This window comes from Pteronotus mesoamericanus, unplaced genomic scaffold (genome assembly GCF_021234165.1).
Source record: "Pteronotus mesoamericanus isolate MK-2021 breed Mesoamerican mustached bat unplaced genomic scaffold, CSHL_Meso_final contig_179, whole genome shotgun sequence".
NCBI classification, from domain to species: domain Eukaryota; kingdom Metazoa; phylum Chordata; class Mammalia; order Chiroptera; family Mormoopidae; genus Pteronotus; species Pteronotus mesoamericanus.
The window spans coordinates 3,660,557-3,676,281 of record NW_026555075.1 but is presented as its reverse complement, the minus strand read 5'-3'; positions in this window follow the sequence as shown (position 1 = coordinate 3,676,281).

Below are 15,725 nucleotides of genomic sequence, written 5' to 3'. Positions count from 1 at the left end.
TTTTTAAAGTACATTTTAAAATATGATAATGAAGAAAATAATATGGAATGTGCATTTTCAAGAGAGTCACTTAAATGGAGCTTAGAGGCCATTGGGGAAATGGAGCCTATGTATGTCTCATGTCTCATGTCCTAGTTCTCTGAGCTATTGTTAAGTTGCTGACCTATTGCTAAACTCAGCCCAAGGCCAAACAATGAACATCCCGGATTAAGGATTGCTACCTGAACATATGTGAATTCTACTTCCTCTTCATTATGGTAACACGATCATCTGCATTCTTCACCTTGAAAGGAATCAATCCATTCTGACAGCCAGCATCCTCCATGCAGGGTGGGCCTAACCAATCTCAATCTCAAGCCAGTGTCCTTCGTTTATATGCAGGGCCTACTGAGAACAGGTCTGATGGTTTTGTCTTCTATAAACACTGCCCTTTTTTGGTTCCCTTCAGCACACAACTCAATTGCTGCCTGAATCAGTATTGTCTAGATTGCAGTTGTTTCTCTGCTCAAATAAATGTTTTTTATTTTTATTATAGCCTAAATTTATGGTTAACAAAAATAATGATAATTTATTTTTAAAAAATTTGCTGTAATTCCTCTTTAAAAACCTAATTTTTAAGAAAATACAAAATACTTACAGATGTAAAAGCAAAGAGTAATTAGAAACTGCTCATTTAAAGAAACAAGTGTATATGAAATATTTCTTTCTAAAACTAGTAAACCAATTGGTCATATATTATTATGCTAGTGACCTGTCTAGGAGCACACACAGGTGAGCGCATTCTGCTTTTTCATACCAACCCAGGTACTTGCCATCCATATTTAGATAGCATGCTTTGGATTTAGACAGCATATACTATGGGAATTATTATTTCAGAAAAGTACTACACTTTTAAACATCTTCATTTCATTTTGTTTAAATCACTAAAATCTCCAAACCCTTTTCCTCGATGTCCTTTGCATTCCCATTCCATGTTTTCATGAAACTTAGCAAGTAAATGTACATTTGCAAAGTTTTATTATTGTATGTTATTGAACAGATTGTTTTTATAATTCATTAAATTTTTACTTATGAATGTCCCTTCTAAAGCAGCCATGCCACTTATAACAAAGTGAAGCACTATAAATCTCTTTGTCAAATTCTAAATTTAAATTTTGTTCTGTAGAACAATGCATGGTTATAACAGATTAATGGACTGAGCAAAATAAAATAGTGGACAAGATACAGTATGATATTTATAATTAGTATGTTAAACTAAAAAAAATTACACTTGACTAAAGATTGAAATGAATTTTGATAAAAGTAAAATTAGATTAAGTAAATTATTTTTCTTATTTCTATGTAGGTCATTATCATATATTAAATTTTGGTACAGTTCTGCATTTTCTGGTAGGAAGTTTTATTTACCTTTGGGTGCCATATTTATATTTGATAATTTTTATAGCTATTTTAAATGGTCAACAAGCATTGATGACATTTTAACTAAGATTGGACATTTTAGATCATTTAAGTGGTTCGATCTGTTATAATCATGGTTTATAAATATGTGAGAGACTTGAGAAATTGTATCATATAAACAGTTACAAATAATTAAAATGCACACCCTGTCGGAACCTTAATAGGGCAGACAAAAGCATATATCTGTGCTCACAGGGTGGAGAATATACTTGATTTAGTACAATAGAACTAATAATAGACTCATCTGCAAGGTCTTATTACAGAAACCTGAGATTTTTGTTATACCAAGCCAGCAAACTTACAAATGAAGAAATCATCAAAAGCTTGTCTTGAGGTTAATGCCATGTATATATTACTGAAATAGGTCTTTTTGAAGGCAAATAGAATATATGGCTTATACAGTTCAATGTAAATTATACATACACTATTTCATTCATACCAAACCATTTTACTAGTAATTTATTTGGGTAGTAGTTAACATCTCCTGGATAGGAGCCAGAGAAAAAGAGTGATTATGATAATACATTCAGCTACTAAATAGGCTGAATACTTCCAAGCTTCCAATGATACAGATGTTAACGACAGTGGCTTTGCTAGTTAATCAGATGTTTTGCCACTGGGGATTGCCCGTGTGAATTGAGTCTGACAGAGGCTTCTGCTTCACCTCAAATGTAATGACACAAGTGTGTCACTTATTAAGGACTCCAGGAAAAATGCACATAGCATTCACCCTCGAGCAACTGGAACTACTATGCACATATCATCCCCATTTATGGTATGATAATAAGTCATTCATTAATTGAATAATGATTGAAAAAATGAATACAAGTGCTTTGCATATTTAATAGCATGTATGTTTCCTTTGAATATACTTCAGTTTGAACTACATTGGAATTTTAATGTCTGGGAGCACAGAGAACATCATTTAAGAAAGTGAGTTTGATTTGTTAGTTAGTATTTCCCAGAAGTGGAGATGAAAAACTCATTTGTAAGTAAAATGTGAACTATATTATCCAAGTCTTCTCAGCCATAGTGCCCTGAACTGGAAAAAAAGATTCTGGACTTAAATCTGCTTCATATTATTTGAACTATTTTATATTACAATTGACTTTTGATCTAGTTTTTTGGAAAAATTATGTTTGATAATTAACCTGAGGCAAGCTTAAATAAGCACGTTGTGATCCTTTGAGCAAGGTTGTGTGTGTTCTTGGTGTAGTGTTTCTGATGCATTGATTTTTTTGCAGCAAATTTCAAGGTTGAGGAAAAAGGACAGAAGCTGCATATTGTGGGTTGGTGAGAGAAACAAGATTCTCTACCTTTTTCATAAGGTCAGATAGCTGCTAGGATGTTGACTTTGTATGAATAGAGGAGGTGGGTCTTTGGGTGCAGGACTGTTCTTAGAAAGAAGGCAACCATTTGGAGGCAAGCGATACCTGGTTGTGGCACAGCATTTGTAAGGCCTTGGTGATAAACAGAATCTACAACCATGGGCATACCAGCAAAAGATTTGTTAATCATATGCAAAGAGAAACAGTCCTTTAAACATGCTTTTTCAAATCAATAAGATTGAAGTTCCATTTGAAAGATAAATCTCAATCCTCTTTATGACTAGTGATAAGAAGTTACTATGTTCAACACCTCAAATTTTAAAGGAAGCTTCAATTGAGGCCAAGAATAGTTCAAAGGAAGTGATTTCTGTGTCTTAGAGTACTAGTGAAAAAATAACGCATCTTAAAAGTAGCCTTACAATAATATGGGGCAGATATTATCTACAAGATTCTCTTTTCCATCAGTTAGTTAGATTGATTGCTGGTAGTGACCTGTTAGTCTCCCCTGGGTCTGCATTATTCACAAACTAAGCCTTCTGCACACTAAACTAGGTCACCTTAATTACCTGTGAAAATGAGGTATACTTGTAAAAGTTTCACAGTGATAATTACTCCAAAATGTCAAAATAGTGTATGCAAACTTTGGAGGTATGTGCTGTAAATTATTGCACAGCCAAGATCAATCAAACCAAATGGTTATTTTTTTCCCAGTTCTCTAACATTCCTCCATAATACATATGCAATCCTGCCCAGGCAATACATTGACTTACACCTACAAAGTTAGTTTTGTGGTTCTTTTTTCCCTTTTCTCTAAAATCCTTTGTTTGTATTTAAGAAAATCAACAGACTATTGTAAAGGAACAAAAGATAGCTAATCACTTTTTAAAAAAATCTAAAATGATATCATGAAGCTCTTCCTAATCAGCATTTTTTTCCCTAAATATATTTCTGTACCTGTCTTTTTTTTTTCATGGAAATTAAGTGAGGAAGATTAGAAAATGTATGCTCTATTTAAACCGTGAGGGAATAAAAAGTAAAAATGTTCTGCATTTTTATATGAGTAGTTATAAAATATTTTAACTATCTGTTCACCAATGGGTTTTGTTGTTGTTTTTTTTTTTTAGACTTTATTAATTTATTTTTACAGAGAGGGGAAGGGAGGGAGAAAGAGAGGGAGAGAAACATCAATGTGTGATTGCCTCCTGCACGCCCACCCACTGAGGGCCTGGCCCATAACCCAGGCATGTGCCCTGACTGGGAATCGAACTGGTGACTCTTTGGTTCGTAGGCCAGCACTCAATCCGCTGAGCCACACCAGCCAGGGCTGTTCACCAATGTGTTTAAAATAATAATTCCATTGGAGATTCAAAACCCTGGTAGATCCGAATGAATGATGCTGTGTGATAAAGACCTAAGTAACATTACAATCTGAGTAACATTAGCAATTTTGAATTCTGCAAATGCCTTGAAAGTTTTAATGGATTAACCTGTACACTGGTTACTAATATTAGAGATTATTATTTTTCTTAGGAGTAAGGAAATAAGAAGTTTTAGTTATTCCACAAAAAATAACTGAGTATTTTAAAGCCAATCAACTTTATATTGTACAATAGGAGGGGTAGTTTTTACATTTAAGTTATAATATATATCTTAAATTTTATAGAGGTAAAACAGAGTATAATTTTTTACAAATAATTATGAAAATATAAGTTTTTGAAAGGATTTTACTTTTTATTTTGAAAGTGAATGGATTTATAAGAATGCTAACTAGTATTTAAAGACCAATTAGTAGCTACTGTAGGTTGTCTGAATTGATACATAGCATAATAGGAATTTTAGCTTTCTGATATAAGACAGAAGACCACAGAATATTTCAACTGATTTTTCCCTATACTTAATAATTCTTATTTTGACTACTGTCCTTAAAACAGTGTTTTGTCATTGTTATTCTTTTTTTCTTTTTTCTGAGTCTAAATTGGAAGTGATATAATACATTCCTTCTAAAAAATATATTAATAGAGGATTAATGCTCTGTTGGCTGAAAATTTATGAAAGAACATAGTTCGGTATTTGGGTATGGGATTTTTATATTTTAAACACCTCCTTACACTCCTCCCTAATTTAACACTTCTTAAAACTGTTCAGGTATTGTCTGTCTGCAAATTTAAAATGTACTTGTAGCTCTACAGGCCTTATTTATATTAACCAACTTACTTTGTCACCTACCTAGTAACTTATGAGCCAAAATTAGTAACTTCTTAAGACTTATCCCAGCTGCAGTATTAAGTGTTAACACTATTGCAGAAAAGATAGAAGGAGAATTGTGTTAAATATCATCATTTATAAGAAGTCCTAACTGTTAATATTTATCAGGCACTTACTCATTTAACCTTACAAAGTTCATACTATCATTATCATCCTTTTACTGATTATGAACTTGAGAATCAGAGAATAAGAAACATGTCCAAGATTGTCCAGTTTGGCTGGAATCTGACCTCAAGCCCCCCTCATCTAAAGCCTCCAAAGGCACTGTCCTAGCCACAGTGGTGTGATGGGGCAACAACCTTCAGTCTGCTCACCGGCAATTTCTAAACATCCAATTGCTTGGGACGCCAGGTAGACGCCACATGACTGAAGTCTGAGAGGCCAGACCTTTTGTATCATTCAGTATACTATCTTATTGTTTTCACTTTTCTTGTGAGATCCCACCAGAACTTCTAATAGAAGGCCCACTGAGATGAAAAAGCCACCCGTTTTAAGCTTGTTAATGGGATTTCACTTAGGTCTCATGCTGACAGAAACTGTGAAAGTTTCTCTCAGCAATTTGCTTACTAGCTTCTATATTTATGTGCTCTAAAGCCAAGAATCACTCAGATGTATCATCTGAGATTGTGGAATGGCTCACTGGAGTGTGTTGCTGCACATTAGTGACATGATATAGTTATCATACTTTGTTTGACTCCTTTTATAGTAGAGAAATTTACTCATTAATTTCTTGCATTACAATATTGCCTTCTATTTCTGCTGTGCTTTTATCCACATTATCTCCTGTGAGTAGCTCAGCAATATTATGAGGCAGGAAATATTATCCCCATTTTAGAGAAGGCGGCTTTAACGCTGAGAGTGTTGATGTGATTTTTCCAAGGTCATAAAACTAGTAGGTGAAATGCTCTGAACTGGGTCAAGTGATTCTCTACTCCACTGTAGACCTTGTTACCCACTTGCAAATAGTGGAGGATAATCAGTGTTTTTTCATCCCTGGCCATGTGTGAAAAATTTCAAACCATAATCCAAATCTTAAATCTCAGGCTGTAATCTATGGTATTGTGCTGTTGGGACTTGTTCATCTGTACTTTCTAAAATCAACACTGTTCAGGATTGAGACTTTCCTGAACAATACTACACTTTTTGTTTGTTGATCCATTTGTTTCCATAATTTCAAAATTGTGGTTAAAAAAACACACAACATTAAGTTTACTATCTTAACCATTTTTAAGTGTTTAGTTCATGAGTGTTAAGTATATTTACATTGCTGTATAACAGATTTCTTGAACTTTTTAATCTCGCAGAACTGAAACTCTCAACCCATTAATTCCTCCTCCTTGTTTCTAGTATTTTATTTTGAAGTGATTTCAAACTCAGGAAAGTTGCAAATACAGCTAAAAAGCTGTTTTCCCCATAAAGTATGTATTCGAAGTTAAGTTGCAGTATATTTCCTACAAGCAAGGACATTTTTCTGCATAACCTACAACACAATCATCCAAACCAAGAAATTAACATTAAAACATTACTACTGTTAAATACATAGTCTCTGTTCAGATTTTGCCAGTTATTCTAATACAATAATATTTTTGTGGTAAAAAGAACTAGTTGAGGATCACATGTTGCTTTCAGATGTGTTTAGTATCCTTCAATTTGAAACAGTTCTTCACTATTGACATTTATGACCTTTACTCTTATGAAGGTTATAAGCCAGTTATTTTCCTCAAATTTGTATTTGTCTATTTTTCCTCAATTCTTCTTAATGAAACCTGTCAAATGATACATAATTTTGATTTGTCCCATTAATGGTTATGTTAACTTTGACCACAAGATTAAGTCGTGTTTGCTAAATTCCTACACTAAAAGGACACAGTTTTAAAATTTGTAATTAATAAGTGTTTTCTGGGGAGGTACTTTGAGACAATGTATGTTTCTCATCAATCTTTTAAATGCTAGCTTTAGTCTCTGTTAGTGTTCATTGGCTAAAATAATTATGGGAGTAGCAAAATGTGATTTTGTAGCTTTAAATTTTGTTCTGTTTTTATGAGCTGACATTCTATTGTAGGGCAAAGATTCACTTCTTTCCATTTATTTATTTGTTTGTTTATGTCTCTATGTCATTTTAGATTCCTGTTTTATTTAACTGGTTATGATATGTTAATATCGTTATTTTTAGATACTGAACTTACCTTAGATTTGGCTGGAAGAAACTCTTTCAAGCTGGCTTCTGAGTACTTTTGACACATTACATTAGTTTTTGCCTCCTATATTACTTTTTGCACAAGAATATTTTCTGAGTTAGTCTATCATTCCTCGAGTCTTTTCCTGCCCTAGCCATGCAGTCAGCAATTTTTCTGTGAAGCCCTAGTTCCTTTCCATGAAAAATATATTTGGAAACCAAGATCTGGACTCCAGGTCTACTCATTTCTTTGGGGAGGAGGTGGGTCACTGCCCCAGGCTTTCTCAGCGGACACCTATCGATATGATATTTTATTTTTATCTCTTCATATGCATAGTAAAAATCATGTGTTCATACCAACATTTCCAATTACAATCTACCACCACGGTATTTACTCTAGTTGTTTTCCTTCCTATACTTGTAACTCCCTTCATGTACAGTGATAATATTTTAATATATTTTTATGATATATATTTATACTTTATATAAAATATGTTTGCTGTACATAAATTTTCTTGGCATGAACCCATGTCCCGTTAACAGGGCTGCCTCAGCCCCCTCGTGCAGATGCCGTTGTCAGCTCTGCTCAGGCCCCAACACCCTCAGTCAGGACCATCTCGCTGCCTTTGCCACATTGATGTCCATCTGTTCAACTCCACATAATGGCTGTAGGAGTAAACTTTTCTGGAAGGAAGGAAAGAAAGAAACAAAGGTGGAACGAAAGAGAAAGAGAGGGTAGAAAGGAAGGGAGAAGGAAGGAAGGAAACTAATCAGTAAACAACATCTTGAGAGCAGGATGTGTTTTTATTGCAGACCATATTGAACGCAGTGAGTTTTACCAGTTAGTTGATCAATGCATATTATGTGGGTGTTGAAAGAATGAAGAAATGAATAAAGAACATCACTGCTTGCAATAAATTTTGAGAAATAATTCACACACATTAATATTGTCCAAAATATGGCAACAACTTGCAATTTAAGACAACTTATTTATTTCCAGTACTAAACCAATGTATTTCCACTACTGTAAGGATTTAAAATTCCAAAAATGGAGTCAAGGTTTACATAAGAAAGAACACAACATTTAGTGCTAAGTATGAAGTTGCATAAATGTGTCTTTAGTGTGTCTGTAGTGGTGAACTTACTGTTGCCTATCCTTTCTCCCCCATCTCTCTTTTTCTTCACCACTCTGCTCAACTGAATAACAGTAACCTTTATTCTCACAATATATATTTTTTTGGAGATAGAGCAAAGGTTTATGCTTTATTCTTCACTTAGTGACTCTATGAGGTAGCAAGTGCAAAATGTTTCACTTCAGTGCTCAATGATTTCTATATAAAACCTTTAAAATGATCAATTATTATTATTTATTTAGACTGTTCAGTTACTTTTTAAGTGTACATAGTGGATTTAGTGGTCAATGGTCAGCACTGTTACCAATAGCATTGCTACTCAGTTAAATCGTTATTCTGGTGACTTCTTATTTTACTTAAGAAACTGGATGATTCCCATGAGTTTGCCAACAGAGTCTTTAAAATTTATATTTTGAGGCCTATATTCTCTGATTATATTTTACTTTGGAAGTTGCACGTTAGCATGACCTAGGTTTGGAAAATATCTGATGAAATTTAGAAGAAAAACACATCTATTAAAATGTATGTAATGAAGAGGTATAGAAAGCACAAATGTAATAATGGTGAGGGAATATAGTCACACACAAGAACACGTACCATATAATTTCATTTATATAATTTACTAGCACAGGTAAAGCTACTCTGTTATTGGGCTCAACATTCTATAGGCAGTAACTGGAAGGGAACAAGAGAAGGCTTTTTGGAATGTTCATGTTTTCCTGATTCTTAATCTGAGAGTTTATTGCAAGGAAATGTTCAGTTTGGGAAAATTCAACACACTGCATTTATAATGCCTACACTTGTGTGCTATGTTATCCTTTGATAACAAGTTTTAGAAAAAAATATGTCCATCTTCCATAACATAGGAACAAGTCTTCTCTTGGCTATGATCACCTGCTTTCCAAACTTCTATTTCTACTAAGATATGAAAAGTACAGCTTGCTGCTACATCTCTGAAAAAAGAAGAATTTTGATAAGAATCTCACAAAACTTGTGAATCATCCATTAGGAGATGTTTTTGGGGCCAAGAACTCAGTCAAATCTGAGGTGGATTTGGCAAGGTCATTTGTCATTTTCAAGTCAGCATGGTTTTGGCACCTGCACGTCAGCAAAGACTGCCACTGTTGGAAACTCACTTTTAACAAAGATTGTCAGCTTCCAACCAAGTGGATTATGATACAACAGAAAAGGTCAGTAAAATTGTTCTAGCCATGTTAATAATCAATACATGTGGCTGATTCAATATTTCATGATTGATATAACTTGTTGATTTAACTCTTTGAAGACAGACTAGAGCAAGCAATCCTGTCTAATCATACAAACCTACAGGAGCGCATCTTGTATAATTGTGTTCAAATTCAGCTTTGACTAAAGTGCTAGATATTCTGAGTGTTTATTTTTAGTAAGGAATTTCTCTCTTTGATGTGTTTCATGTTTTTTGTGTTGATGATGGTGATGACTTTTGGCTTAATTTTCTTTTTTTTAACAGGGTTTTTTTTTTCAGGAATTAGGGATAATATCCTTATGGACTTTATCATCTTTCATATTAGCTCTCAATACAAAATGACATGCTTAACAGCTACAATGATTTCATCCAATTTTCTCTGGAACAATTTGTGACTGAACTGGTGACTATGTTATGCCTTAAGGGAATGCTAAATATGGTTAATGTTGAACTTCTCTTTCTCTCTGGTGCACATATGTAAAATAAAACGGCACATAAAAACTGGGCAGCAAAAGAGCTGTTCATAAAAATAATCAAGGTAGACATCTGGTTAAGACATGTGCTCAATTGTTTTGTTCAGCTTATTTAGAGCTCAACATTTTCAACGTTTCTGTAAGTAATTCTCTAGTCTTTATGAAGCAAATACCAGTCTGGATTGTATATCCCTTCAAAAATAACTTAATAGAGTAACTTTCAATGGTGAATGTCTTCTAATTCTTAACACGTTTGGTGAGTTGTTCTCAGGTTCATTCCCAATTAACATAAAGGTTTAAAAGATTATTACCATTTAACTCATTTTTCTTAAATCTTATACATCATATATCCAATTGAATTCATTTTTATTTTTTCATACATTATTTAAATTTGTTGAATAAATAGGCATACTATTGAAACTGGGTATTGGTTGTCATTATTTTGTTAGTTCATGCTTTTTCCACCATGGCTTGCTTCCAAAACAGTAACTGCTCGCCAGTAAATGGATTAAAATTTAATGGCTTAGATGCTTGGGAGTTATGGCTTTCACACTAAAGTCCAATTTCAGAGTTGTCTAGTAATATGTAATGTTACTTCTGAACTAAAATTAGACCTTCACTTTTGAAATCATCTTTCCTCTTTATTTGAAATATCTTTCTACCTGGAATGGCTGTGAAATGACACTAGGCACTAATTCAGCCAGTATTACCTCACCGTGGACAGACCTGAAGGTGGGACTTGTTCAAGTAGATTTGAGGCCTTATGAATAGTGGAACAAGTAGGGACATGCTAGGTTAGGGAAATCACAGCTACAACCAATGGAAGACAGAATAAGTGAGACAGACCAGAGTCTTAGCATCATTACCAACCCTCACTGGTATGGCTCAGTAGTTGAGCACTGGTCTGCAAATCAAAAGGTTGCCAGTTCGATTCCCAGTCAGGGTATATGCCTGGGTTGCGGGCCAGGTCCCTGGCAGGGGGCATGTGAGAGGCAATCACACATTGATGTTTCCCTACCTCTCTTTTATCCTCCCTTCCCTTCTGTATAAAAATAAGCAAATAAAATCTTTTAAAAAATCATTTCCAAGTATTCTTTTTAAAATACAATCTGTACCAAAGCTCTCTATATTTTTATTTTATTTCGTTTTGTTTTGTTTTTATTTCTAAACAATGAGAAAAAAATTTCCTATAAATATATATTCTCTTTACCCATTTCTCCCACCCTCTAGCCCCTGCCTCTGGCAAACACTAACCTTTTCTCAGTATATGAGTATATGAATTTGGGCTACTTCTTTTTTTTTGGATTTTGCATATTTAAATCACATGGAAAAGTATAAGAATAATTTAGCCAACACCTATGTACCAATAAATAACTATAGAAAAATAATGTATATTTTCGTTAGATATTTTATTATTTTTAAGTAAAGAAATAAAGTCATTACAGGTAGAGTTGACGTTCTGGACAAGGGAGCGTCCCCAAAAGGAGTCACTCACACATGTTTGTGTCTTTCTACAATGCCAGGTTTGTGTCTTTCCACAATGCCAGAGGCGAGATCTCCGGCAGGACTTGGAGCCGTAACCCATGGAATAGCTAAGCTCCAGCACAGGGTGGTTGGAGCTCTGAGTCCTTATGTCCCACTCATATTGAAGTCCAGGCTTGTGGTTTTTGGGCATATACCTCTCCTAAGGGCATTCCTCTTATATCCCATTAACTCAGTCTTAGCATAGCACTTGACATAACTGTCATGGCCGACAGTGACTCCATATTGGATTGTCAAAGACATCTAAAAAGTCTGCTCTGCTCTTTCTTTATACAGTTGAAAACTTTTTGCATGTCTCAGCTACTTGCTTTACCTTCTCTCTTTTCCTGAATTTACCATAGCCCTTAGAGTTCTATGTACTAACTTGGTGCTTGTTTCTGTTATTATATGTTTTTGTGTGTTTTTAACCTTTAAATAATCAACATTAATCCTATCATCTGAAATTTGCTATTTAGTTCATTACTGTTTTGCTATTTAGTTTATTACTATATTGATATATGTATATTTTGTTCAGGTAGCCTAACTACTGCATAGAATTCTACAGTATGAATACACCAAGCTCACCTTTCCTATGGATGAACTTTTATCTAGAGGACATATATATGTATGCTTATGTCTAAAACAAATGATCAGTAAGAGCAGAGACTTTTTGTTCATTACTGTATTGACAGTGCCTAGAATAGTACATAGCATTCAATAATCATTCGTTCAATGAGTGAACAAATACATGAATAAACATGTACAATTTATCCAACATTTTGCCATTGAGAAATACATCGGTCTAAATTCTGGCAGGAAATAGATACTGTGCTCAAGCTAAAAGAAAAAGTGAAAGAGTTTTATAAAGGGGCTTTTTGCAAAGAAATGGGCAAGATGTGGGAAAATCTTAAGAGCTACTTCACAGTTTTAGGGCTAATTATCAAACTTAGTCCTGCAGGAAGAATAGAAGAGAAACTAAGTAAGAAGAGTTCATGGTTAGGTTAAGATCATTGTCTTAGCTGTAACCATAAATAGAGGCAGCTTAATAAGAAGGAGGCCAGTGCTGGGGAGAACCAAACACCCTGATCTTTCTCTCTTGTATTCTTCAGATTTCATGCCTTTGCTCCTCTTCAGATAAACACAGCTGGCAGCCAGGGTCCACAGAGCTCATGGATCCCATACATTCAGCTCAGCCTCCCAGAACACGGCTGGCAAAGTTTCCCGTTCAGCACAGTGCTTCAGTGAACTTTCTTACACGTTTCCTAATACATTTTATTTAGAACTTCTTTAGGGTAAACATTAAGAAATGAACTTGTTGGATAAGAAACATTTTCTTCAACTATAGCAAATAATACAAAATTGCTGTTTACCTGAAACCTGTGGTACAGTCTTACAAAAATTGAGATAAGCAGACATGATGTTTCTCAAGATGTGAGGAAACAGGAAGCACACAATATTACCTATGAAATATTTAAGCCTAAAGTGTTAAATCTCAACCTAAAAAAGCTGAAAGATCTAATTCTCAGCTCACAAGAATGAATGGGATAGGGGAACAAATGACCCAAATTTCCTAACAAACAAAATACCTAAGGATAAAAAAGAAGGAAAGGAGATCTTATTGGTTTTAAAAGACTAAGGAGACATAGTCACTGAATATGCAGACTTCATTTGGATTTAATTGAAACCTACAACAACAGTAATAACAAAATTATTAAAACAATATTAATATGGCCTGGGATCAACTGTTTGTTATTTAAGTCAGTGATAATGTCCAGGATATGTGTAAAAATTGCTTATTTTAGTAAAAGACACATAGAAAAAACACTTAACAGATAAAATAACAAAACTTGTGAGATTGTCTTTAAAATAATCTTGCAAGCAAACAACCAAAAACTGGGGGGTTTGGGGTGGCAGAAGGTAGATGAAATAATTTGGAAAAATGATGATAATCATGGAAATTGAGTAACATGTACATAGAGATTAATCATATCATTATCTATACTTTTGTGTATTTGCTAATTTCCATAAACATTTTAAGGGAAAATTAATAAGGAATGTCTTTAAAATAATTAAGCTGACTTATTTTCACATTAGTAGAATATGAGGGTTCTCATTGCCCTACATCCTCCCCTTACTTATTATCTTAAGGTATACATTTTAATGAATTTGCTATATGTTTAATACTATTTCATTTTTCCTTTTATTTTTATTTCCCTGGACAATAATGAGGCTAAATAAGTGTTCATATGTTTACCGATCAATTGAGATTTGTCTATGTTTATATGTTACAATTTCTAATTGATTGAGTTTTTCTTAATGATATTGAATTTTTTTTGTATATTTTGTGTATTGCTTGGCAGTTTTATTGATTGCACCTATCTTCTTTGATTTGGTATTTGCTTTTTTACATTTTTATGTTGTCATATATATATTTTTTAATTCACATTTCCTATATTTTCCAAGAAAAAAATCCCCAAAATATATTTTCTGTTTTTTCAAATAATTTACAATCCCCCCCGATTTTATTTTATATAAAATTTGAGATGAAAATCAAAATTGTTTTCCAAAATTGATAATTCAGAATCTTATTGGCAGAATTAGCTTTTAGTTCCTTTCTTTTAGTTCCTTACAGATTTCTAAATCATGTATAGGTTTGGACCTATTGAGATATTTGTTCCATTGGGATATTTGTAGATCTTTCTGAAGTTACTATACATTGAATTACTAGAGCTTTACCATAAGCCTTAATATATGCTTACATATATTCCCTGGACAATTTTTAAAAATTATCTTGTGTATTCTTGGCTCTTATTTTTCCTGTGAACTTTAGGATCAAATTGTTAGGTTCCATAAAACAGATGCTGGTTTTTTAATTGGGCTTGTATTGAATTTATAGATTAATTTGGGAAAATTTGCCATCTGCATAACATTGAGCCTTCCAATATACATGCAGACATGTAGATGTCTTTATATATTCAAGCTTCCTCTATGACTTCAGTAAAGACTTACAATTTTCTCCTTAAAAACTTCTGTATTTTTCTAGATTTGTTAAAGAATTAGTTACATTTCTACTGCTAGTGTGAATGTTATTTTATTAGAATATTTTGCTTGTTTATTGCACATGTGTAAGAACATTATTAATTTTGCGTTCTTATATTGTTATCAATTTCATTAAACTATCTTAAATCAAGGTTTTTTTATTGCATTGTATTACATTTTCTAGATAATCTGGATCACACTTTCTTGTTTATTCACATGTCTACTGACTTTTAGCTGAATAGCAGATTTTTTGATAATATATCAAAAACTTTGGATTTGGTTTTTACCTCCTTGCAACCTGGATTGTTGTTTGCTTGTTTATAATCTTGCCTAAACTAAATCTGTAAATTACATCTCTGAGTAATGTATGTTTGTTGACCTGTTCTCAAAATTTTGTTTGGTTTTATAAAATGAACCATGGTTCCTGCATAAGCATAGCTTTGATATAATCTAAAGATTGGTAAGAGTTTGTACTCAAAAACTTTAAGTGTCAAGCCTTGGTTAATGGATTTATGGGTTTAAGGGTGCATTCAATCTGCCTCACATTTTATGTTCTGTCAGGCGTTCTCTTGATTCTTCTGAGTGGTCTTGATCCCATCAGTCCTGTTGACGGTATATGTGAATGGTGTGTATCCACTGGTCACTAGTGTACATTTCATTTCCATAGCTTTTGGTGGATACTGAATATGTGGTGAATTTATTTTACTGTTTATGGCTGTCTTATCTCCCAGAATTCTCTGTAAAACCTCAGTTAGTCTGCTGGCTCTTCCTGCTTGTTTCCTTTCTACTGAATTGGTACTTTGACTACAATTAAATCAAATGGGCCTCTTCCTGCAGTGGCAGCGGATCGGCTAGTTTTCATGGCTTGCCTGCGTTGGTTGAAGTACTGTGAAGACAGAACGTAGGCTGGGGGTAGGGGGAAAGGGAAGCAGCCATGGGCAAGAAAGTCACACACCCGCACTTCCTACTCAAAGTTCATTAATAAATGTGGTTTTCATGAAAACACACTTCTCAGTTTATTGAAACCCCTGATTAAATTTGAGTGGTAATGAAATGGTTGTTTTTGAACATTTTGTCCCACATTATAGTTGCTCTTTAACAAATGGA